Source organism: Rhinichthys klamathensis, unplaced genomic scaffold (genome assembly GCF_029890125.1).
Source record: "Rhinichthys klamathensis goyatoka isolate OS25496 unplaced genomic scaffold, OSU_Roscu_1.1 h1tg000549l_1, whole genome shotgun sequence".
In the NCBI taxonomy this organism is placed as follows: Eukaryota; Metazoa; Chordata; class Actinopteri; order Cypriniformes; family Leuciscidae; genus Rhinichthys; species Rhinichthys klamathensis.
The window spans coordinates 729,453-755,254 of NW_026607020.1; the positions used below are offsets into that span (position 1 = coordinate 729,453).

At 40.1% G+C, this 25,802-nt stretch overlaps 1 protein-coding gene across 2 annotated transcripts in view; it reads right to left on the reverse strand.

Annotated features, from left to right (window-relative positions):
* The window catches only part of fam163ba (family with sequence similarity 163 member B, genome duplicate a), a 29,687-nt gene extending 4,332 nt beyond the window's left edge, over positions 1-25,355 (reverse strand). Inside the window, exon 1 of one of the 2 annotated variants that reach the window (XM_056238974.1) lies at positions 24,741-25,355. The gene's annotated coding sequence lies outside the window, so the exon portion shown is untranslated. Of the gene's footprint in view, positions 1-24,736 lie in introns of both variants that reach the window. The other variant, XM_056238973.1, reaches the window with a different exon arrangement.
* Positions 25,356-25,802: the final 447 nt, after the last annotated feature.

The following is a 25,802-nucleotide window of genomic DNA, read 5'->3' on the forward strand; positions in this document are numbered from 1 at the left end:
TTCAGGTTAAAGGGATAGTTCACCCAAAAATGAAAATTATGTCAGTAATTACTCTCCCCCATGTTGTTCAAACCCCGTAAGACTTTCGTTCATCATCTGAACACAAATTAAGATATATTTGATTAAATCTGAGAGCTGGATCACTCCTCCATAGGCTTCTATGGGATTGAAACTTGCCGGCCCAGAAAAGTTAGTAAAGACATCGTTAAAATAGTCGAGTGACTACAGTGGCTCAACCATAAGTTTATCAAGCGACGAGAATACTTTTTGTGCGCAAAAAAACACAAAAATAACGACTTAATTCAACTATTCATTTTCTTCTCTGTGGGCCTCAGAGTGAGTTCACGTAGTGTAAAAGCGCAGCGCTACATCACACTCATAATCAGCGTCGGCCAATAGTGATCCTACGTTCTGACGTACAACAAAGAACCGTGAACTAACTCGAGGCCCACAGAGAAGAAAATGAATAGTTTAATAAAGTCGTTATTTTAGGGGGTTTTTTGCGCACAAAAAGTATACTCGTCGCTTGATAAACTTATGGTTGAGCCACTGTAGTCACTTGGACTATTTTAACAATGTCTTTAATAACTTTTCTGGGCCGGCAAGTTCCAATTACCTAGAAGCCTATGGAGGAGTGAGACAGCTCTCAGATTTAATCAAAAATATCTTATTTTGTTTTCCAAAGATGAACGAAAGTCTTACGGGGTTGGAACAACATGAGGGTGAGTAATTACTGACAGAATTTTTATTTTTGGGTGAACTCATAGCTGCCAACTCTCACGCATTGGCCGTGAGACACCCGCATTTGATTGGTTTCACACGCTCACACGCCACACTCCCGATTTCTCACGCTGAAGTGTCAACCCGGGCGGTCAAATGCCTGGAAGATGAGTTTATCTATATATCTACCTGTTGAGCCACTCGTGATCGACTAGTTATACCGCAAATTCGTTAAAAATCTCCCGTTATCTAGAGCGAGCGTGCATGCGAGACAGAGATTGTGCTCCAAACCGCGTAGAGCGAGCGAGAGACCTTGCGCGAGCGAGACCGCCCCCCCCGTCAACAAATCTCACTCGTCTCTACCCACCCCCCCCCTGTCAACAAATCTCACTCGTCTCTACCCCCCCCCCCGTCAACAAATCTCACTCGTCTCTACCCCCCCCCCCCCCCCCCCGTCAACAAATCTCACTCGTCGCTACCCCCCCCCGCCCCCCCCCCCGTCAACAAATCTCACGCCGAGCAAAACTCAAAAGTTGGCAGGTATGTGAACTATCCCTTTAAATGTATTGTTCAAATGAATAGAACAAGATGCAAGAACAAAATCTGTAATGTTTGTTTTAGCAGCCTAGATCCCTAAATATTACACTACCACCAAGCAGAAGGGACTGATCATAGCACAAAGACGATGACGCACTCACACACCATTTAGAATTAAAATTACAATTCCTTTTAAAACACCCATCACTATACTTTAATAAGCAAATGATATACGTCTTTAATAGCGGTTCACTTCTGAAACTTAGTCTGGATTGCTTTCAAAACCACTGCAGACTGTACAGGCGTTCACATGAACCGTAGCCCAGACAGACATTAGCCCAGAGCCCCACACCAGCAGGGGGCCCCGATGAGCTGCAGATCTACTCTAACCAGCCAGTTAACAAATTATTGACAACACCTTCCCATGGACCCTTTTCACAGACCTTGATGATGCGTTTCCACAGTTAAAAGGCAATTATAAAATACATTTTAAATTAATTTCAGAAACTATAGAATTTTTTCTTTCTTTCACACAGTATAAATGGGTTTTTAAACATTTGTAGAATTCTGATGAAGACTGCTGCAGAATTATTTGAATGAGTTACACTATGTTGCATAAAGGTCTATTGTTATGATATTCATTTCCGATCAGCCCCTAAAAATCACATACACATTTCCCATGTCAGACTGGATGGACCCTTTCTAAGTGGACAGTGTTTTTTTTGGGAGTGCCAGAATAATAAGCATCAATGTTGGCCAGTCCTTGTGTGAAATGATCTCTGACTGGACCCCAGGTCAAGCCAACACTCCTTTAGACATGAAAGAGAAGGAACAGCAGCTGGAGGAGATAGACTGCTCAATGGACAAGGTCAACTGACCCCAAAAGCCTTGGTCAAATGTCACTGTCCTTTGAGGATTGAACAGTTTGTCTTACTGAAGCATGCGGAATAACATGTATGCCTTCACATGTTAAGAGAGGTGTGGAAATGGATTGACAGGATTGGCTTACTGACTCTAACGAAAGGCCAGGCCTTTGTAGAAATCAGCGCGTTTCAGACAGACTGGGAATAGAGGTGTTGCAATAATGTACAGTATGTGAAAAACACTGTACATGTGTTTTTTGAACATTAAAGCATGTTAAAGGGTTAGTTCATCCAAAAATGAAAAAAATGTCATCACTCAACCTAATGTCGAAACACAAAGATATTTTAAATCAAATCTGAGAGGTTTCTGTCCCTCCATTGACAACTACCACTTTGACGCTTCAAAAAGTTTTATAGATATCATAAAATTAATCTATTGAAAATATTTAATTTAGGCTTTTATTCACATATAAACATTCATCAACGCACACATCAGTTGTAAACAGAAGCTCAATCTTGCTTGACTTGCAAGAACCAATGAGGTTCATTCTCGTGTTACGCAGCACGTTTGAGCTTCTGCAAGAACCAATGAGGTTCATTCTAGTGTTACGCAGCACGTTTGAGCTTCTGCAAGAACCAATGAGGTTCATTCTCGTGTTACGCAGCACGTTTGAGCTTCAGAAAGAACCAATGAGGTTCATTCTAGTGTTACGCAGCACGTTTGAGCTTCTGCAAGAACCAATGAGGTTCATTCTAGTGCTACACAGCACGTTTGAGCTTCAGCAAGAACCAATGAGGTTCATTCTAGTGCTACACAGCACGTTTGAGCTTCAGAAAGAACCAATGAGGTTCATTCTAGTGTTACGCAGCACGTTTGAGCTTCTGCAAGAACCAATGAGGTTCATTCTAGTGCTACACAGCACGTTTGAGCTTCTGCAAGAACCAATGAGGTTCATTCTAGTGTTATGCAGCACGTTTGAGCTTCAGAAAGAACCAATGAGGTTCATTCTAGTGTTACGCAGCACGTTTGAGCTTCAGCAAGAACCAATGAGGTTCATTCTAGTGTTACGCAGCACGTTTGAGCTTCTGCAAGAACCAATGAGGTTCATTCTAGTGTTATGCAGCACGTTTGAGCTTCAGAAAGAACCAATGAGGTTCATTCTAGTGTTACGCAGCACGTTTGAGCTTCAGCAAGAACCAATGAGGTTCATTCTAGTGTTACGCAGCACGTTTGAGCTTCTGCAAGAACCAATGAGGTTCATTCTAGTGTTACACAGCACGTTTGAGCTTCTGCAAGAACCAATGAGGTTCATTCTAGTGTTACACAGCACGTTTGAGCTTCTGCAAGAACCAATGAGGTTCATTCTAGTGTTACGCAGCACGTTTGAGCTTCAGCAAGGAACGACATGAGTCTGAGTAAATTATGACAAATTTTAATTTTCCCAGTACAATCCTATTACACCCAACAGACCTAATAAGGACTTTTAAAATATCATCATATGGTCTCTTTAATGTTTAGTTATATTGGACATTTAAAAGAATTTCTGATGTTGAAGTTTTTGTTATGTAGGCTACCTAATTCACTTTGTTAATTTGACTTAACTAAGTTCAGTGGACTTTACTTAATGTCATGTGTGAAATGTACTTGAAAAAATAAAAATTAAAATGCTATATAAGATAACTCTAACATTTGTTACGTTTAAATAAGACTAGCTGTAATAGTGTGTAATTCAGGTGTAAGTGACAAAAGCAAAGTAATCTTGTGTAATGGCAATGGCAACTGTAATGAGCTTCACCTATCCCCCCCACCCCCCGGGCGCTCTTTATGGACTTCCATCAAACTCCTTGTTGAATTTAGCTCCAAGACTATTAAGAAAAGAACAGAACGGAAACATTATGTCCTGAATACTGAGGGGAGTTAGTTAGTGAGTGAGGAGGGTTAGTTCCTGTACTCTTCTCTAATGATAGGGTCCTGTTGGGACGAGGAGACACAAACAGGTCTCATCTCCTCTTCGACTGCCTTGATTAAGAAAATTTGACTTCCTTTCGGCTTCTAGGCTTTTTGTGTTTTAATTTTGAGAGGCATCTGTCTCGACCAATCAGCTGAGCTGTCCTCGAGTAGTTCGTACCTGCTCACAAGAATCAAATTAGGCTTTTGTAATCTGATTCGTCTAGTGGCTGAATGCAATCAATCGATCTGGGTTGGAAATGAAACAGGACTGTTGGTTTTCATTTGGTTGTGAAAAAGGCAGCTAGAAGAGAACATCAATAATACGTCAGAGCAGATTTTTTGATATTAGGCTGCAGGAGAAGCTAGAAATCAGTCTGATAACCCCTGGGTCAAACACAGGAGTCAGGACGATCTTCTTTTTTGTGTCCGGATTCAAAAATCAATTAATTAACAATGCAATGCATACATACCGAACAATGATTTGAATATACCTTTTCTATGACGTTCTTAATTTCTGAATTAAAAATATTTTTTTTTTAGGGGGGGGGGGGCTAAAAAAATCTTTAAAAGGAAAACATTTTAAGTATTTTGGGATACATTTTCATTATTATTTGCTCAATTGCTTAATATTAATATGTGAAAAGCGTGCAGAAACATGCAGAAAAAAACACAAAACAGAAAATGTTATGTTATGATGTTATTAAGAGGACCCTTTTGGACTCTAATGAAGTCCAGTCTGGATTTGATTTGCAAGTAATATTGTAATATTTCCGTGCTTGGTTCTCATATTGGACTGTCTGATCACCTCTTCATCGAACTAAACTGTGAAATGACTCTTCCCCGCCTTAGGGGGAAATCCATCATAACCTTCCGTAACCTCAATTCTGTTAATCCATTACTGTTTTCTGAATCTGTACACACACATCTCTCTGACATCACCGAACACACTAGCTCCCTTGATATCCTTGTCAAATATAATACCTCTATTTCCACTGCTCTTGATTTACACGCCCCTCTTAAAAGAACATTTGTACCTTCCACACACACACACACGTCTCCCTGGTTTACCCCTGCACTTCGCAATCTGAAAACTGCTGGTCATCACCTTGAACGCGGTTTGACTGTGCATCTTACTGCTTGGACCATATACTTTTTGGAAAATAATGATTAAGATGTGTACACTTGTGTGGAAATTTATTGTGTTAATCTTTTTCAAAAGCAACTAGATGCCTAAAAGATTTTTCTTTTTTTGTAGACACTCTTTATTTGTCATTGACCCCCTATTGACTGACTTGTTTATGGCCTTTGACCAATAAAGATCAGTACTACTGGGACTCGGTGATTAAAAAGGGTCAATTGAAAAAAATGTTTCTTCACATGAGCACAAAGTCAAGCAGGTAGCCTATATAAAACACAGCATTTACGCACATTGTTCATGTGCACACGTCACTGTAATTCAATGAAGGCAAGCATCCATTAGTGTGGTGCAGTCTGCCTCACAAACCTCCCATGGGGACAGCTAAATTAGATCACGGTATGAAGAATATGTTGCCACATCACAACACATTCATCACATGTAGCTTTAATTACAGCATGTGTGCAAACACACACTCAGAAGAACACTGATATACACAGCCGACCACACAGAAATCATCCTTGCAACGTACTAGTCAAAGTTAAAGCAATTTGAACGTAGAACACCATTTTATTAAAAGAAAGAGAAAGGGGCCCAAAATAAGAATCCACAATTTTAACATAGACACTCTGATTAAACACAACCACATCAATCTCACTGAAGACTTTGCACAGTCAAAAACTTGAACCTGATTGCAAAAACTATGACATAATTCAGTGTGTAACAAAACATCTGCTTTAAAATATATTGAATATTTGCATGCAGTTTTAAATATATTTTGGCTGATGATTAAAGGTGCAGTAAGTGATTTCGGAGAAACACTGTTGGTATTTGAAATCAACCCAAACAAACACACCCCTCCCTTCATTGCTCCGCCCCCAAAATGCACGAACACGCAATGCAAGAGTGGATGTTTCTTTATCACAGCAGAAGCGAAGCAAAATAATGCTTTGTGAAAAATAAAGCCAAGATGAACAAACAAAAAATGAACATACAGTACACAAGGGTATATCCAAGCAAGAGTTTATTGTTAGTCACCAGCAGCAGCACAGCGGCTCCAGACAAACAATGACACTCATGTTACTATAGCTAACATTACAACCACAGCATATCTTGATTCTGTGAAACACAGCAAAACCAATGTTACTCATGTATAACCCCTCCGGTTCTACTCGTAGTGCTCCGAGCGGGATTCGAACTAGCGTTTCCGGCATGGGAGGCAGGCGTACTAACAAGACCGTCAGTTGCTCTCGCACCTCTTGAGGCCAGGGGAGTGAGGTTTACCTGCACAGCTCTTACTAGCTGCTTTCAGTCTTCGGTCTCCACAGCGTTGGAAAGCATTTCTAATATTAATGCGGGTCCTAAAGCTCTTGCCTGATCATAAACCTTTTTCCATTGCTATTCCTCTGACCTTTTCTCTTTTATAATGTCTCAGCCATCTGTCTTTCTTCAAATCTCACTCTTGCTCACTCTCTCTCCTCCCCCATCATGAGTGGACACGCCCCTACAGCTGATTGGCTCTCTCATCTCCCCATCATGAGTGGACACGCCCCTACTGCTGATTGGCTCTCTCATCTCCCCCATGTAAAATTACGCGTCAGAACGCCCTCTGGGTGTGCCGATAGTCTGAATCCATATAGAATCAAGCCAATTCATTGGCTGATGGCGCGGGCGCCGCCTCGACACACTTACGTCGTCATATTATGTTGGCGCGCACGCGCGCCATCTGCTCCTCAGATTTCTTTGCCGAAAAAGGAAGCTGGTCGGCAGCGCGAGGAGCTTGGCAGCGTCTCGTTCCCTATTGAGAGAACATAGGTTACACCAGTAACCAGAGATGTTCTCTTTCATAGGTTCACTCAACGCTGCGTAGCTAAGAAGCAGTGGGTTTGTATTTGTAGGCTGCTGTTTCACGTGCCTTTTGAACTGACGCGCTACAGCGATCTGTCACATTTCACATGTCACATTTATTGTGTGAATCTCGTAAAAATATTGACAGAATCTGACAGCTGTGGATTTGTTCCATATCAAAAGTAACCTTGTCTGTCGGTGTCAGTGTCCTCTTTGTCCGCGATTTTTCTCTGCGTGAGAAAATGGATGTGTGGCGTGCGTGAGAGCGTGTGAAAAGGGTCAATTGCGTGAGTCTCACGGTCAATGCGTGAGAGTTGACAGCTCTGCCTGCTAGTAATCTCTATTAATCTCCAATATTATTACATTGTTTGATACAATATTGTTTTATTTTATATTATGTAAATGTTAATTTTAATTTTATATTGGTTTTATTATTATTTGTATTTATATTGTTTAAAGATTTAAGCTAATATTGTGTCCAGTTTGGCCCTGTAAATAAAAGGGTATTATTTTTTGATAAAGTGTGTGCGGTTTCGTTTTCTTAAGTCCCGTTTCAAGAACCGTTTAGGCACCGGAACCGTTTAAAAAATACCGAGTAGGTACTGGTATCGGATAAAACCCAACCGATACCCAACCCTAGCCCCTACAGCTGATTGGCTCTCTCATCTCTCCCATCATGAGTGGACACGCCCCCTACTGCTGATTGGCTCTCTCATCTCCCCATCATGAGTGGACACGCCCCCTACTGCTGATTGGCTCTCTCATCTCCCCCATCATGAGTGGACACGCCCCCTACAGCTGATTGGCTCTCTCATCTCCCCCATCATGAGTGGACACGCCCCCTACTGCTGATTGGCTCTCTCATCTCCCCATCATGAGTGGACACGCCCCCTACTGCTGATTGGCTCTCTCATCTCCCCCATCATGAGTGGACACGCCCCCTACAGCTGATTGGTTCTCTCATCTCCCCCATCATGAGTGGACACGCCCCTACAGCTGATTGGCTCTCTCATCTCCCCCATCATGAGTGGACACGCCCCCTATTGCTGATTGGCTCTCTCATCTCTCCATCATGAGTGGACACGCCCCCTACTGCTGATTGGCTACAAGTATGTTGTACTGCTCGTTCCGATCCACTTTCTACAGCGTTTCTCAGAAATCGCTTACAGCACCTTTAAAGAATATGCACACATTCACCAGTCTGTCCCATGTGTAAGGCATGGTGTGCTTTTATATCATCCAAAAAACTATTTTAAAAGTATTTTGAGGTGGCTGTGTTCTGTTTTCTGCACAGCATAATAGTGTCAAAAAAGCAAGATCTATGTTTAGAATAGTTTGTTTAAAGCCAGAATTACATTAATCACCAACATGCATAACTACATCTTTTTAAATAATGGAAATTGATATTAAAACTGGAATATCAATTTACATAAATTCCCATAGTCAATCATTGTTTAAATTAACCATCAATTAATTGATTAATCGTTAAACTTAACCTCTTAGATCCAAAGCGGGGCGTTATAAAGTCCGCATTTGCATTACATGGTTCAAGTGACCCAATTACGATTTTTCCTCCCAAGCCAACGTCATTTCAAAGTTCAACCAATGGCAACCTGATCTCGGGTGTGGTGAGTGGGAATAGTGGGTGGGACCATGTGTAGAGGCCAATCGGACACTGTTTTACAGCCGGAGCGCGCTTGGATTGGATCGATCGCTCAGATTGACAGGTCTTGATTTACTGTGCGCCATATAATAGGATCTAAAGCTGAAACAGCTCTGGAAGATCATCACTCATCCACCAGGATCTTATTACTTGTTCTTTATTCTATGTACTTTTATTGTGGAGTTTACACAATAAGTTCTTATGTTCAGTAAAATTACATGTTTAGAGTGTTTTTTTGGACCCTTGGTTAATTATGCTTCAAAATAAACGGCTATACCTAATCCATTGCATGGCTTGAAGACATTAATACACTTAGAATATGTAACTACGGTGCGCTCGCTTCATTTTCCCCCCTCGTGTGTCTGCTGGACTTGTTTTCCCGCCTCAAAACTACGCCTTCTAATGGCGTCCCATCCCATCCATAAGTTTTATTTAAATTATCGTCATTAATCGTTAGCATCCCTAGTATATGTTGTTGAAAAGTCACACCAATTGAAGGATTTTCATGTGAAAAATATATTTATACCTCAAATAAGACATTACAAGAATTGATTATGGAAGTCTGAAAAAAGAAAAGAAATAAGGTGTGCTTTAACTAAAGGACATTGTTACAAATGTACTTAATTATATATAAATGCATTTGTTTATCCTTAAAGCTTGTAAGTACAAATGGCTGTATATTTCAGTGCATTCAGCTGTAAATTTCAAAGCCAATAGAAATATTTTTGAAAGTACATATAAAGATTTACTTAAGTGGGTTGAAAAGCTCAACTAATTGCATTTAATATAAATTTAAACTATTATACATTTTCATTTCATTGCAAATAACAATTAGTTTTAAGTGTCTGAAAACATTATATTCAATTTGCACGTAAGTATATTCCATAATATGTATGTTTTCAAAAAATAATAAAGCGCATGACGAAGGAGATATAGGAGACTTTAATTCAATACATAAACAAAAAACATACAACCAACTATCACAAGGAACTGTAATAATGCTAGACAAGTACGGTGGCCGAGACAGCTCAACGCGCTGCAACTGAAGCAAACACATGCAAATAGAGAAAAACGTGTGCAAATAGAAAAAAACGCATGCAAATAGAAAAAAACACATGCAAATAGAAAAACACGCGTGCAAATAGAAAAAAACATCTTCATCAGTTTCACAACACACGTGTGCTCCAAATAAGGAAACGCGCTGCAAAAGTTCACAACACAACCAAATACAGAAAACGCGCTGCAAATAACACAGACCACAACGGAAATGTTTCCAGGGGAACCAAATAAGTGACGGACCCGGCTGAGACGTGCTTATTGCTCGTGAGCTTCCCTATGCCATACTCCCTTCGAAGGGCAGATATTAGAGCCCCTTTGGAGTGAGCAAAGGCTCTAGTGTGCTGTTAGGCAGCCGTGTGGAACGCACTTGATGAAGGGAGCAACTAAAGACAACGTGGGATGTTCCCATGACAACGCAGCACGGTGTCCATCAGCTGGTCTTACGACAGAAATATGATGCTGTTAACATAACGGATGCAAATACATTTTTATTTTTAGTTTACAAAAAAAGCTTTTAAAGTATGCTTTTATATATCTGTGTCTCAACTTTAAAATGTTGGACCCTACATTACCTAACATTTCTTACGAAACTTTTCTTTATGAAAATGTAATAACATGAAACAATTTGTACAGTGTAACTGGTGTATAGATAAATATCTTTCCTTCATGTTTTTCTTCTTTATCTTTTTTATTTTTTTATTTTAGTTTCCAGCTCATTGTTCTTTTCTCATTTGTATTCTGATGACATTGAACATATTGTTAATACATTTTGTACATTGTATACAAGTTGTATGTCATAAAAAAATGTAATCTCTGTATGTTTTGCACAAACAAATAAATAAATAAACAAATAAATAAAGTATAATTTTAAGCTGTAAGCACCAGCACGCATAGATTTATGGATTTCTATGCCAGCACGTCCCAGCCGGGTTCGTCACTTATTTGGTTCCCCTGGAAACATTTCCGTTGTGTTCTGTGTTATTTGCAGCGCGTTTATGTATTTGGTGGTGTTGTGAGTATTTGGAGCACACGTGTGTTGTGAAACTGATGAAGATGTTTTCTTAATTTGCAGGTGTTTTTTTATTTGCACGCGTTTTTTTCTATTTGCATGCGTTTTTTTTCTATTTGCATGCGTTTTATTTTATTTGCATGTGTTTTTTTCTATTTGCACACGTTGTTTTCTATTTGCATGTGTTTTCTTCAGTTGAAGCGCGTTGAGCTCTCTCGGCCACCGTAGACAAGGGACTGAGTGAAACACACCTGAACAGAATACTCAAATCAATTAGTAACCATAGTGACAAACAGAGAGATAACAGAGAACTGACCTAATGAGCAAAATGAACAAAGAAACTCAAACATAAACCGAACAGAAAACAGATCAAAACACAAACTGAAACCATGACAGTACTTCTTTTGCACAAGGGATCCTTCTTTTTTATTTCTCCATAATTACCTATTTCATTTTGCATACTCTGAGGTGAAAACAGGCTTCCACAGATACTTATTCCAAACAAAGGCAAAAAGACATTTGAACCACTTTTGGGTTTCAGCCCACTGGGTCTAAAACGTTTTGTTTCTGCCAATAATTTTCATTTTCATGCATTACTGACTAGCTTTGGCACCATGCCATGAGTGTCTGCTGTAAGCACAGTGTATCAGTTCATATTGAATTCAAATGATCTGCACATTGTTACAGGTGTGCAAATGTTAATATATCTGCCCTTTTACAATAGCTTTTCCAGTCATTTTATTTTCTTGTATTATAGTCTTTCATGTTAACTCTAGTGTTACATAACATTTTGTTTTATATCATTCCCTTGATATAAATAATCATGTCTTTTGGTTTGGTTTCAAAGCATCAAGATCCTCCCCAAAAAATCATATCCAATAAAATGAAGTCACTAGATTATTGAAAAATGGATATTAAAAATAGACATGATTATGTTTTATAAAACAAATTTTAAGGGTAGAATTTACAGGCAAAATAATTATATTTATAGATTTATTAAACTTGAACACTAACAAACAAAACACACAAGACAAAAAGTGAACAGAATAACCGGCAACTGAACGGACAAAGAACTGAAAGAAACACAGAGCTTAAATACACACAAACCAAACACCGAAATGAATAACAGGTGCACATGATAATCAAATCAACGAGAAACCATAGAAATGAACGGAAACACAGGGAACTGAACTAAAACACGTGCCAAACAGACCCAAAACAGAAACAAACACAGATTACAGTTTGCTATCCCTAGGCCCTCGCGATCTTCCTCTGAGTTCACACTTTCGTGAAGTATTGGTGCTTTGACTGTCGGGAAGAAGGGGGCACTCGCAAGCATCCTTCTGAAACCGAACATGGGACACCCTACGGTCTCGTGGACTTGACGGACATGCGCACACGGCGGCCATTGTAAGTCCTCAAGACCTCAAGTGCACATGAAGTGTGCTATCTGGAACAGGGCCACTATTTCCACTATTGTTTACCATCATACTTTCATGCTATCAACTTCATAAAATCCCTTTACTGTGACACTATCTGCAATACTCTTCAAGTGGAGGTCAAAGGTGCATTGAAGCCCTGGTGTGAATCATGCGAAAGTGACTTAACAGCTCCTGACACAGAAGTTTGCACATTTCTCTGTGATGTGCCATGGGGAATAATGAGAAGGCATTTTCCACTGACGCATGGCAGGGCACACAGGCAAGTCCATTCACGAGACAGCATGATAACACAATCTGACAGGGGACATGAATGTGGAAACATAAACCTGCAACAAAGGTCGTTCAATTCTGCACATGTGATAAGATTGTGACCCGATCCATTTTGACTTGACGTGGCATCAAGTGCACTTCCAGAACAATACATCTGGACTGCATGCACAAAGAGGCTTGAATATGGATGTGCCACACTGCTGACAAGACCACCTGCATACATTTTCATTCTGGCTCAGGCTGGTTTATGCTAGCCAGTGCCTGTTTGGTGCCGATCTTGCTTGGTCATGCTGGGAAACAGTGAAAATGTAGTTGGTGAAGTTAGTCAACAAACTCCAGCCTGATGAAGCTGGTTGACCAAAGTCATGCTGGTTAGGCTGGTTTAGAGGTCTGATGTGGACACCAGCACCAGCATCCACAATAAAGTATTCTTTTGGCCACATTATTAACGCTTTGCACATCATTCTGCTTCAGATATGTGTATACATTTTGTAAAAGTAAGAAATTGCTGTTTATCCGTGTACCACCACAACTTCACTCAATAGCTATTTTAACATGGTTTCAGAGGATTCCTTAAAAACGTGGTTATCTTGAGATGATTGGCAGTTGTTTTATATGATTTAGTTGTACGTTACAACAATTAGCTGTCTGTTACAGTACACCGTACTTTTGTTGTGTTACATCATGTATGCAAGCTTGCTAAATGTTAACCTGTGTGTTGCATTATGCATGTTAACGGATGTTTTTACAGTATGTGTATTTCAGCATGTTACTCTATGTGTATGTTAGCATTACACAGTATGATACAGTATACATGTTACATTATGTCTGTTAACAGGGCTCATGTTAGCATGTTACAGTATGTGTATGTTAGTAGTATGGATGTTAGCATGTTATGGAATGTGTATGTGTATGTTAGCATGTTGTTACAGTGTGTATGTTAAGTAGTATGGCTAACATGTTGCAGCATGTCTATGTTAGCAGGATACATAGGGCGGCAGTGGCTCAGTGGTTCATGTTGGTTGTCTACAAACCGGAAGGTTGGTGGTTCAATCCTCGGTTCCACCTGACCAAGTGTCGAGGTGTCCATGAGCAAGACACCTAACCCCAGCTGCTCCCGACGCCTTGCATGGCTGCCGTTGCCCGTCGGTGTATGAGTGAGTGAGTGAATGGGTGAATGTGAGGCAAATTGTAAAGCGCTTTGGTGGCCATTGGGTCTGTGAAAGCGTTATATAAATGCAGTCCATGTACCATTTACATGTTTCATATTGTTACAGTATGTGTATGTTAGCAGCATGTTAGCATATTGTTACAGTATGTGTATGTTAGCAGCATGTTAACATGTTGTTACAGTATGTGTGTGTTAGCAGCATGTTAGCATATTGTTACAGTATGTGTGTGTTAGCCATAGACAGTATAAGAAGTGGACAGAGCCATCTCATTGGAACTCAGTTGAGACAGTTGAAGCCCATTTTTAGCGATTTCTGAGCACTTCCGTTCCTGACGCGCAGACTCAAACCGACTCAAACTAAGCTTGATGACGTGAGCAACCTGTCTGACAGACGTTAATCTTCTAGTAGCTGTGCGTGAAAATTGCCAACGTTAATCTTGCAGAGACGGGGAACTTGAGCAAAGAGTGCTTTGGCGTGAGTGAGCAGGACTAAGTATTCCGTTGCTTTTATGGACTCATTATCTATGGGCTTCTCCCTTGACGGGACGTCCCCCCGATTGCCTGCGAGCTTCTCCTGCTGTCTGTACGGTAACTTCTGTACAGCGCGACAGAGAGTCGAGTGGTTATGACGCAATCGTTAGCCTATTTTTACTAAATCTGTTTCTACGGGGCCATAGTGTAACATAGAAGGTAATGGAGCCCTTTATACATTGTCGTGTTTCTTTAGAAATAAATAATGGACAAATGGAGTCTTTAAACGCCTCAGATGTAAAGTTATTCGCTGTCAAAGTGACGCAAAAATGAATGGGAGTCAATGGAAATGCTAACGCAAGTGAAGTTCTGCTACAACATGGCGGCACCCGGCCGGCTTCAACTTCCGGTCGATGGATTACCCCCTTGGTGTTAGCAGCATGTTAGCATATTGTTACAGTATGTGTGTGTTAGCAGCATGTTAACATGTTGTTACAGTATGTGTGTGTTAGCAGCATGTTAGCATATTGTTACAGTATGTGTATGTTAGCAGCATGTTAACATGTTGTTACAGTATGTGTGTTAGCAGGATGCATTTTAGCATGTTGTTGCAGTATGTGTGTGTTAGCAGGATGCATGTTAGCATATTGTTACAGTATGTGTATGCTAGCAGGATGCATGTTAACATGTTGTTGCAGTATGTGTATGTTAGCAGGATGCATGTTAGCATATTGTTACAGTATGTGTGTGTTAGCAGGATGCATGTTAGCATGTTGTTGCAGTATGTTAGCAGGATGTTAGCATATTGTTAAAGTATGTGTATGTTAGCAGGATGCATGTTAGCATGTTGTTGCAGTATGTGTGTGTTAGCAGGATGCATGTTAGCATGTTGTTGCAGTATGTGTATGCTAGCAGGATGCATGTTAGCATGTTGTTGCAGTATGTGTATGTTAGCAGGATGCATGTTAGCATATTGTTACAGTATGTGTGTGTTAGCAGGATGCATGTTAGCATGTTGTTGCAGTATGTGTATGTTAGCAGGATGCATGTTAGCATATTGTTACAGTATGTGTATGCTAGCAGGATGCATGTTAACATGTTGTTACAGTATGTGTGTGTTAGCAGCATGCATAGCATATTGTTACAGTATGTGTATGTTAGCAGGATGCACGTTAGCATGTTGTTGCAGTATGTTAGCAGGATGTTAGCATATTGTTAAAGTATGTGTATGTTAGCAGGATGCACGTTAGCATGTTGTTGCAGTATGTGTATGTTAGCAGGATGCATGTTAGCATATTGTTACAGTATGTGTATGTTAGCAGGATGCATGTTAACATGTTGTTACAGTATGTGTGTGTTAGCAGGATGCATGTTAGCATATTGTTACAGTATGTGTATGTTAGCAGGATGCATGTTAGCATGTTGTTGCAGTATGTATATGTTAGTATATGGATGTTAACATGTTACAGAATGTGAATGTTATCAGGATACATGTTTGCATGTTACAATATGTGTATGTTAACAATATGTATGTTAGCATTGTGTTACAGTATGTGTTTGTTAACATTAATGTTACAATGTGTGTATGTTAACAGTATGTGTGTTAGTATGTTATGGAATGTGTATGTGCATGTTAGCATGTTGTTACAGTGTGTATGTTAAGTAGTATGGATGCTAACATGTTGCAGCATGTCTATGTTAGCAGGATACATGTTTCATATTGTTACAGTATGTGTGTGTTAGCAGGATGCATGTTAGCATGTTGTTATAGTATGGTCCATGTTAGCAGTAAGCATGTTAGCATGTTGTTATAGTGTGTATGTTAAGTAGTATGGATGTTAACATGTTACAGCATGCCTATGTTAGCAGGATACATGTTAACATGTTGTTACAGTATGTGTGTGTTAGCAGTATGCATGTTAGCATATTGTTGCAGTATGTATATGTTAGTATATGGATGTTAACATGTTACAGAATGTGAATGTTATCAGGATACATGTTTGCATGTTACAATATGTGTATGTTAACAGTATGTATGTTAGCATGTTGTTACAGTATGTATATGTTAGCAGTATAGGTGTTATATTTAATGTTTATATTAATATAATGTATGTAAGCATGTTATATTATGAGTAGTATGTTAGCATTATAGTATGTGTATGTTTAGCATTTTATATGTTAGCAATATGTATGATAGCGAGAATGTCAAGTAGGCCTACACCATTTAAGAACCTTACGTAATTCATACAGTACTGTCAGTAAACATGGCACACCCCTTAATATCCTTCATCGTTTGAGAGACATACCAAAGAGAGACATTTTGCATGGAAAGACAACCATAGAGAGTGACGTTTCTATTGAGAGTGTGTTTCATAATTTTCGCAATGCAGGAATTGAATGATTCATTAAACTGTATGAAACCTTAACTAAAATGTTAATTGAACTGTATACAAAAGAAAACCTCAACAACACAAACAAAGGGTTTGCTAACGGATTAAATTATAAGATTAATTCGATTTTTTATAGGTCATGTCAGACTTAACAGGAAGACAAACTATTTTACCCCTGACCAAGCCTGTGTGTAAATAACTAGAAGGCAAAAGCTGCTTTAAAATGTGCCGTAAGTAAGAGTATAGTGTAACCTAGCGAAAGTTTCGCACACCCTGCAGTCAAAACTAGATTTCTTTCATTTCCAAGAGATAAAAGGAAGAAGAAACCTTTATTGTGATTAAATCATGTTCAGACAAGCTCAAACTTGTCCTGAAAAGTTAAAAAAAATACACAGAGCCTGCTGCCTGAAGGACAATTCTATATGGGCCAAAATAATGAAATAGCCTATAATGACTTAGTAATATAACATGTCCTGGCGCGAATAAAGCCGAGAGTCTCGAAACCATCATACATCAACAATTCATATCAACAAACAAGCAAAAAAAAGCAGAATGCTGACGGTAAACAAACACACTATAAAGGTTACCAGGCATATCAATACCACTTCCCTATAAGGGACATTTGGTTTAGGAATAAATGTGGCAGATCATTTGTTCATACCACATTAATTCAAAAATAACTCCATGACTATTTCTTCATACGCCGACTATAAAGATTAAAAAGCCTATTCTCATTTCTAAGTCACACATCAAACTCAGTAAATGCACTTCAAGATGAATATGAAACAGTGCCATATGCACCCTGCATAATCTTTCTATTTGTGGTTCGTGACAAATAAAGCGTTACCCTTGGCAACCCCACGGCTACTGCACAGGCCTATTTGAGTGATCCATAGTGTGTGTGTTGAGGGACACAGCGTGCAGGTATGCCATTAGATCATTCATTCCCACACTAATGAAGGGCCTATGAACACATGCGTCTATAAAGGACTGATGTTAAAACCTCACTGATCCAAATATATGACAGCGGCGAGATGTATTCCCTTACCAAAGTACACAAACACAGCTTTTTCCTAATGTGCAGAATATCTCTGATATCACAAACACATGCATACAGGAAGTAAACTGATTGCTGCGGACAGCTTGGATTTGAATTGCATAGAATATGCAGAAATGCATACCGCTGATAAACAACACGCTCAAATGCCAGGGTGTACTTATTTAATGTTTCATATAGACCTACTGGTTTGCTCAAACAGTCTGATATTTTAGGATAATCTTTCATGATGCGAAGTTTGCAGTTGGGAATTTTCAGAATAGTACATATGCAACTAAAATGTATTTGCTTATCTATAATCATGATAGGGTAGGTTGAAGGAAGCAATGTGTGGAAAGTGTTGACAACAGCATTATATTTATATTTACTCCCATTGTATGATAGGCTACTGTGTTTTGTAGCGTTGCGCACTGTATGTTGAGCGCATAACATTGCTATGGCCAATCCAAGGAGTTTAAGTCTTGTTCATCGTGATCTCATTGACTGATGCTCCTTTCTGGTTTTTCCCACCTCCTACTTGGAAATAATGTCTGGAACGCCGTTGAAGTGGGCCATCCGACCTGTGAACTCGGGGCGAATCGATCGACCCCAGAGACTATTTATATAGAGACATGCCACTTCCCCAATCCTTAATACAACTATATAGGGAAAACCCGTAACGCCAAAGATGGCGGTTGTCTGCACATGCCCCGCCCCTCCCGCTGGAAAGCCAATCGTCTGCTTTTAACAGTCAAGCCGGAAAACATTTAAGCCTATCGTCTGGTTCCACTGACGCAAGCGCACAGTTGAGGTTTGCGACAGCGGAAAATATGTTACTGTTTGAAAAGGCGGCAGATTTGATGTGTTAGTTGTGTAAATATCAGACATCCCAAGTCTCCCGGAAGTTCCGGGAGTCTCCCGCAGATTGATAGCGACTCCCTGATGACCGTAAATTAGTTCAAATCTCCCGGAATCTAGAGCGAGCGAGCAGTAGCGCGCGCACGACAGAGAGCGAGAGAACCCTTGCCCATGCGTAGTAAACGTATAACCTGTGGGGAAAAAGGCGTTTTAAACCTTATTTTGGGGCAAAGTCATCACACTTTTTCAGCGATTTTTATCATATTTTATTAGTGTTTGTATACATGCAGTTTTTATGTCCCGGTGACCAGTGAAAGTGCAGTTCTGGGTCTCTGCCCATTCATTTAGATAGGAGCCTGGTCCTGTTAGTCCGAAATAGCTGCCCGGAGGCGTTGCCAAGATGGCGGCTGAGTGGCATGACTTGCCTAAAAGGACTTTGTCGACCCCCACCTCAGCGAGATGCGTCATTTGACGTCACTTCCAAGATGGCGGCAAGTCCTGCTTCCAACCAGCATAGCATAGAGAAAAAAAACCCACTTTGCCGCAAATAAAAGGTCCACTAACCTGTCCGTCCAGGACGTTATGCCCTATACCACCTAAAGAGATGAAATCCTTCAAGGGCACTCAAAGTGTCATCTTGTCACCATGGAAACGCCAAACAGATCTGCCGCTTGAGTAAGTCTCACCCACACAGTGATATTTAAGCTCACACAAATGAATAGTTAAAATGGCTTCTGCTGTAAATTGCAGGTGTTCTGCATTGGGGTTATCCATTTGTAACCTGTAGTCATCAGGCATAATTACTGTCTATTTCATCAAATCAAGCTTCAAGTTAAATTATTTAGATGTTGAAAAGTATACATTTCCTAAATGGCATAAAAATAAAGGTTTGCATTGGATCGACTCATGGAACAATGAGGTTATCATGCAGGTTAGAGTTACATGTACCTTTTTTATGCACTCTTTCCTTAAATTGACATGCCATTTGTCTTTCAAAATGACAAGACTTAAAAGGATGTAAAAAGGAATAAACTATAGTCTCAAAGAATATAAAGCTGATATTCGACATATTCAAATATTTTAAGCTAATTTCTTGAGTGTTCAACTATTTCAGATGTAACTGCCCTTAAATGGTGCCTAACAACAACATGAATTGTGGTTGGTTGCTTTATAAGTGTGCAGCATCATCCTTTTTAAGTGGGCAGTTCTTGGCCAGAATAAGCCAATGTAATGCAATCAGGGCTTAAAATGTACTTTTTACCACATCTGCCAATGGCCGATGACTTAAGAAAATTGACCAGCCAAGAACCAGATTAATCCTTTATTGAAGTTACAAAAGTTATTCGGTCTAGAGCAGTGAGTGATTTTCTCTTTGTCTTTTGTGTTTGATTAACATTAAAAACACAGGAATATTAGGCTGCTGTCACTTTAAGAGCTAATGTACAGATCCAAAATACTGATACATGTGCGTTTTCTTTTTCAACGGTTTAAAATGGTGGTTCAGAGTTTTGGACATCGGGCGTCATTTCCAAGTTAGCCTTAGGCTCAATCCCAATTCACCCCTTGGCCCTACCCCTTGTTTTCGAGTGTACCCCTTGGCCCTTAAAACACAGTTACAAGGGCCAAGGGGTTGAAATATTCCCCTACGAAATGGAACAACCCTTCATGAACCCGATACGTCATCAGTCGTCGGCGATGGCTCTGACGTTACAGAGTTTTTACAGGATTTCTCCATGACAACGACTGACCATCAGCGCAGCTGCTCTTAACTTTGAGGAAACATGATGCATACAACGTTCCTTCCTCGAAATGTATGTCTTTTCTGTTTCGGAAAGGTAATTTATTATACAATGTCTTAATTTAAATGACTATATCATTATTATAAGAGTAAATAAAGTGCACGGTGGTGTCATCTGGCGCTAAATTGAAATGTTTAACCGTTTGTGAAGCCATCTCGCCGGTGATTCGCGATGTATTCTGCGAACTTTCTCGTAGCCCTCCGTTTGGAGTGTGCCTCTGAAAAATCTCCGTTTCGAGGGCTATGTAGCCCTACCCCTTGGCCCTACCCCTCGATCTAAACAAGAATCGGGACACCCTACCCCTTGACGTGAACGCGCAAAACGGAGGGGTAGGGCCAAGGGGTGAATTGGGATTGAGCCTTAGTGTTATTTATCAGTGGAGACAGTTTTCAAAAATGTTCATCCAGTCGTTCCAGTTGCATAGTTCGCCGGTGCTAGGCTAGCGCGAGTCAGCGGTAACTGCTAGCCTGCCATTAAAAACAGTTTTACCCACTCCACAGTTCACCAAAAGCAAATAATTATAACACCAGACTATCGATGTAAATGTCTGTTAAGAGAATAATGTTAGAAATCAAACTACCCTTTCATCGCATTACAATAGTTATACTTTTTTCCCTGTATTTATTAGCGCGATCTACAGCAGCGGCGGAGTGATATTAAGTTACCTAGGCAACCGAGAGAGGTAGAGGTAGAGAGAGAGAGAGAAGTAGTGCAGGTAGTCCCGACTGTAGTGCGCTTCGGTTCTGTGTTTACTTTTCGGCGCAGTGCTACTAACCGGAGCAAAGTAAAATTCCGCCGCCGCTGAGAAACTAGTTCCTGTAAATGTATTGCGATCATTGAGATGCAAGCGTAGTTTGATTTTTAACATTATTCTCTCAACAGACATTTACTTCGATAGTCTGGCGTTATAATTATTTGCTTTTGGTGAACTGTGGAGTGGGTAAAACTGTTTTTAATGGCAGGCTAGCAGTTACCGCTGACTCGCGCTAGCCTAGCACCGGCGAACTATGCAACTGGAACGACTGGATGAACATTTTTGAAAACTGTCTCCACTGATAAATAACACTAAGGGTAACTTGGAAATCAGGCCCGATGTCCAAAATTCTGAACCACCCCTTTAAGTTCACTAAAGACATTATCAAATGTTTACGAAGATACTTCCCAAGACGGGCATTTTAACATGAATTTCTTTCTTCTGCTGAACACAAAAGAAGATATTTTGAAGAATGTTGGTAACCAGACAGTTTCTGGACCCCATTGACCTCCATAGTATTTTTTCCCCCATATTTTGAAAGTCAATGGGGTCCAGAAACTGTCTGGTTACCAACATTCTTCAAAATATCTTCTTTTGTGTTCAGCAGAAGAAAGAAATTCATACAGGTTTGGAACAAATGATGACAGATTCTTTTTTGGGTGAACTATCCTTTTAAGCCATCATTTTGTCAAAAACCCCCCAGAAAAAACACTCTTCTCTTTCCTATGGAAATTACAAACAAATTAAAGTTGAAGTTTTGCTGTTACTTTTTAACTGAAGCAGGAACCATAAACCATAACCACAATATTATTTTAGACATAGAGCTGTGCTTGCTAAGTGCCAATAAGCAATCACATATCAACTACTTAGAAGAATAACCATCCCGGGCTGCGTTTCTCAAAAGCATTATGACCTAAGTTGATCGTATAGCGAACATTGGTGGTTCTCGCAATGCTTTTGAGAAGCGCAGCCCTAAACACATTAGCAACCATGTAGCAACAGCCTGGCAACCACCCAGAGCACTTTAGCATACTTCTGGCAGGCTTTTTCATGGGTAAGCAGCACTCCCTGAAGAAAATATCAATATCCAGTTCATTTTCAACCATCAAATTCTATTTTGTAAGAGCTAAATGTGGAACGGACAACACACTCACTGACACATCCAATCATCAGGGTTCCCGAGTCTTCTTCTCAATATGGAAGCACTTCCTATATTCTCATCGAAATCTCTATTTATAACTATATTCCGTGATAGTCCAGATGCTCGACTGTAAAAGGTACATAAATCACATTACATGAATCCAAATAAATTCTCACACATGCAAAATTTATGAAATATCCCTCCTATTTTGTATAATTAAATTCACTTCAATCAAATTCGCAGCACTATGCATTCCTAAAAAACTTTTTAACTGGAACAACAGGCGGTTCGAGCCACTCCGACCTCAGGGGTGACTGACTGTGTGTGCATTATAATTACATAGTGTAACAAACACTTTTTATTGGGTCACCTCAGATAGAATTATTTCAAATATTTTGTAGCACACGGACTCGATTTTATTTTGACCATATGGTTTATATGCAGAGACGTTTAATGATTGTATATTCTGAGATTTTCTGCCAGATCCTGCAGGCTGCCTTTCACACCACATCTCCTCGCTCCTCTTTCATTTATGTCCTTTACTGTCCACCCGTCCTGCTCCCCTCCCCCACGCACCCCACACCGCCAGAAAAACGGTTGCTATGTCTCCTGCCACAAGGCCATGTCACTTCCTGCGACCGCAGACACCAGCATGGGCTTACAACGCTCCTGCCGCCCCAAGGGACAACATGCCATCCGATGCCTCGCAGAATATAAACATGTTAGACGTTACAAAGACTGTTTTTAACAGAGGATGGAAGCCGATGCTGTCACATCCCCCAAGCTGAATTGGGAAGCAATGAAGCTCCCAAAGCAATACCAAAATGGATTAATTCTCACAGCTTTTGGTTTGGAAGAGGTTTCTCAGCTGGAAACTCATCTTCTCCATAGAGGGACCATGCACATCTAGGGGTGTTCAATGTGAAACAGCAACTTTCGAACCACATAACGGGGGAATGAATCTGGATTCATACGGAGTGGCCGCTTGCCAAGCAGACAGGCAGAGATATAAAAAGATTAGGACAGGAAGAAAAGTGGAAAAGAGGCTGTAGCTGTACTCAGCCACCCTACAGGAATAACACCAAACACACACACACACACACACACACACACACTGTGTTATCTCACTAAAGAGTGTTTTTATGTAACACCTGTAAACACTTTTATCCTCTTCATGGTGATGGAAGAAGGCTGGAGGTTGTGTACATAGCAGCTACAAAAAAAAACATGGACTCATATGTCATATGCTCTCTCCGTCCCTCCTAATCCTTGTTGCATGCGGAATACAAATCATTTTAGTCCCTGAGAAGCACATTATCGTCATATTATTAAAAAAAAATGGTCAGGTAGCCTAAAACAATCAGCTTTGTGTTAACATCTAAATGGGATATTTCACCCAAAAATAAAAATGTTATCATCATTTACTTAAACTCATGCCATCCCCATTCCCTAACCTGGTATGACTTACTTTCTTCTGTCAAGCATGAAGATATGTTGAGGAATGTTTGAACTGTTTTTTTTTTTGTCCATACAATGAAAGTCAATGGGGTCCAAAACCATTTTTCAAAATATTTTCTTTTGTGTTCTTCAGAAGAAAGAAAACCCACACAGGTTTAGAACAACATGAGAACAATATTCCTTTTTACAGTCAAAAAAATGACTTGATTAACTTGACTACATTTGGTTACACCACTGAAAGGTATTTTTACAGGTTGAAAGAACTATTCATCCACTGTTACAGCACAGAAAAGCTGTTTTTAAGATCATTTAAAAGTGGTGGCTGCATTTAAAATAAAGTCTGCATATGTGACACTGGCTTGTTCCTTGCTTTTTGAAGACGACACTTTGGAATAGATATGCCATTGCAATTAATATGTGTGTAACAGAGAGGCGGAGATGTGACGGGGGAGGGTAAAGGATGGAGGAACGGTCATGGCTGGGGGTGGAAAAAACTCTTTAACATTATTATGCAGGGAATGCCCATCCCCCTGTCCCATCTCGGGGAAAATCTCCATGCACCTTTCAAAAGGGTCATGGGAAATCAAATCTACCAATCAGAAAGAGTGTACATTGCCATATCTGCTCGACTGCAAGTGACATAAGGATGTGTAAAGAAGACAGGCTTACTGGTCACATGATCAAAACAGTGCATTGTAGATTGAACAAGGGCTGTCTCTTTGGATGCAACAGTAGAAAAATGTGCTTTAAAATTTAGTTTTACCTGGAATTGTACCTCTCCTCGGGGTTTTATAGGTATTTAATTGTATAGAAGTAATGCTTTCGTAACGTAAGATATTCTCAGTGTATGTAACATAAATAGATTTGAACTAAATCGAGTTCAGCAGGTCAACTTTCCATAACTTCAGCACCATGGACAGAGAACAACTTCCTACAATGGCAATTGCAGCAAGAAAAACAGGACTAATTTCATTTAATTAAAAGTGCCAATAATGAAAATGTCAACTGGAGAATATGCCTTCGAGCATTATTGACATGAAACGCGAATTAGGAACAATTACCGTTCACACATTACATTTCTTCACAACAAAAGCAAGATTATGGACAAATAAGCCAAACTAAATCACTAGTGTTGTAAAGCCCATAATGTGGAAATCTTACCTACACGATGGTTAGAATTGAACCAGAGCACATCTGCAGAAGTGACGATGCTCCAACGAGACGGGCACGAGCTTCATGAACGAGTTTTAACTGAACTGTTACGGAATCCGCGTAAGTGACTTTCGTCGTTTTCCCCCCTCGACTTTTGGGGTCCTAAAACGGCTTAAAACATGAAGCGAATGGGGCGAATAAAACAAGAAATGTGGCGTATTAACAATCTCACGCGATTTCGTTGCAAAAATCAAAGAGTTCCTTAATTCATATCCGTTTTTGTGGAGTTGTCAACATCCTGAGAGACTTTTCATAGACCGTTCCTTGAATGTAAGGAAAGGTAGAAGCCCCGAGAGCACAGTATAGTAATTTAGAACAGACAAAAACTTGTTGAGGTGACCAAAAGTCCCTTTCAATAGTTTTCAAATCCGCCTTCGTTCGAATAAACAAACTAGTTCTGCATCGAAGAGTGGTCCGTAAAATGAAGTGTCGTACAAAACGCTGTTCCTTTAAAACGTCCTCAATCGCAGCATGAAACCCTTCGCAGGTCTATATCACAATGCACTCAAGCTCCATGTGTTAGTGTCTTCTCTTTCCCTCCTTCTCTTTGTGCGACAAATGACTATGGACTGAAACCTCAGCTGGGTTGTTCTCTGAGCGCGCGACGCGGATGTGCCGTATGTTTGGTGTCGCGCGCGGTAATTGCTGCTGTTTGTCTCGTGCAGCTGAAGTGCACTGTAAATCTGCCCGCGCGCGGAGTGGGCTGAGACGGTTTTACAGTTCCGGACACTGACTGACGATATGCGGCTATCAGGAACTGAGATGTGAATTCAACGAATCCAGAGAAGCATCATAAATTCCTCAGAGCCCCTGGAAGGCGTTCAGATAACACCTTACTGATTAATTAAGTCGTAAAGATGTATGCTAAACTTTCCGGGGCCACACTAAGTAATGATGTAGTTTATTTAATCAACACAACACATGTTGCCTGTAGCCAAAATGTTATGTAGCCTACCGTAGGCTACATTATTATTAAACATTATGTTATAAGATTGTTAAATGGACACAGTTTGTA